The 1,402-nt window shown below is 61.4% G+C and overlaps 1 non-coding gene across 1 annotated transcript in view; it reads left to right on the top strand.

Moving 5' to 3' along the window:
- Positions 1–783: 783 nt before the first annotated feature.
- The window catches only part of LOC126476860 (small subunit ribosomal RNA), a 1,909-nt gene continuing 1,290 nt past the window's right edge, over positions 784–1,402 (top strand). The window contains exon 1 of the ribosomal RNA XR_007587296.1: positions 784–1,402. This exon is cut by the window's right edge and continues 1,290 nt beyond it. This is a non-coding gene — a ribosomal RNA (small subunit ribosomal RNA).

The raw sequence follows: 1,402 nt of genomic DNA, 5'->3' as shown, positions 1-1,402 counted from the left end.
TGGGTGGGACCGTCCCCGGCCGGTGAGGGGGGGCCGCCCGGCGTGCTGGCAGCGCGGTGCGTGGGCGCACGCGCTACAGCCGGCTGGTGGGGGCGGCCAGTGGCAGGCGCGCCGGCCGACGGACGCGGCAGGCGGCGCAGCTGCGCGCCGGCGCCCCCTGCTCGCGACGCCTTGCGGCCAAAGTAGGTCCTCGCGGGCCCGGTGCGAAGCGCGGTGGCCATCTGCAGTGTGCTGGTCCGATTGAGGACTTTGTGCGCTGAGGATGCGCCGCCGCCCGGCGCTCGGCGCCGCGACGCCGTCTGCTGCTCGGTCGCCCCAGCGGTTCTCGCAGGTGGTTTGTATCGCAGCTGTGCGGACGTGTTGGCGCGTGCGCTGTGCTGGGAGAGTTCGCTTCGGCACCCAAGTGGGGCTTTTGTCCTTCTGTGGCGCCGGCGTTGGAGCTGCCGGTCACCGTAGGTGGCGCGTGTTGTCTCCCGCCGGCAATGCCACGACAGCACGCTCCCGGGCCTCTGTCGGCAGCGGCAAGCTCAGTTGGGAGCACGGGTGGTCGCACCTAAAGCGTCTACTCGCCTAACTCCGGGCGATTGCGCCTCTCTCGAACCCGACCAAGTACTTAGGACGGCGCTGCGCGCCGCCGGGACCTGAGAGGGTTTCGAGGTGTGTTGTGCAGGGGAGCTCAGCCTCCTCCTGTTTGCAGAATAATTGAGCGGACGCTTGCGTGTTCGCGCGGGCCCCCGGGACACACTCCCGGGCGGCCGGCTGCTCAGCTCTAGTTGACGCAGCTCCCTGGTTGATCCTGCCAGTAGTCATATGCTTGTCTCAAAGATTAAGCCATGCATGTCTCAGTACAAGCCGCATTAAGGTGAAACCGCGAATGGCTCATTAAATCAGTTATGGTTCCTTAGATCGTACCCACGTTACTTGGATAACTGTGGTAATTCTAGAGCTAATACATGCAAACAGAGTCCCGACCAGAGATGGAAGGGACGCTTTTATTAGATCAAAACCAATCGGTCGGCTCGTCCGGTCCGTTTGCCTTGGTGACTCTGAATAACTTTGGGCTGATCGCACGGTCCTCGTACCGGCGACGCATCTTTCAAATGTCTGCCTTATCAACTGTCGATGGTAGGTTCTGCGCCTACCATGGTTGTAACGGGTAACGGGGAATCAGGGTTCGATTCCGGAGAGGGAGCCTGAGAAACGGCTACCACATCCAAGGAAGGCAGCAGGCGCGCAAATTACCCACTCCCGGCATGGGGAGGTAGTGACGAAAAATAACGATACGGGACTCATCCGAGGCCCCGTAATCGGAATGAGTACACTTTAAATCCTTTAACGAGTATCTATTGGAGGGCAAGTCTGGTGCCAGCAGCCGCGGTAATTCCAGCTCCAATAGCGTATA

Source organism: Schistocerca serialis, chromosome 4, assembly GCF_023864345.2.
Source record: "Schistocerca serialis cubense isolate TAMUIC-IGC-003099 chromosome 4, iqSchSeri2.2, whole genome shotgun sequence".
In the NCBI taxonomy this organism is placed as follows: domain Eukaryota; kingdom Metazoa; phylum Arthropoda; class Insecta; order Orthoptera; family Acrididae; genus Schistocerca; species Schistocerca serialis.
Note: the sequence above shows the minus strand (reverse complement) of the source record. Positions and strands in the feature narration are given on the sequence as shown.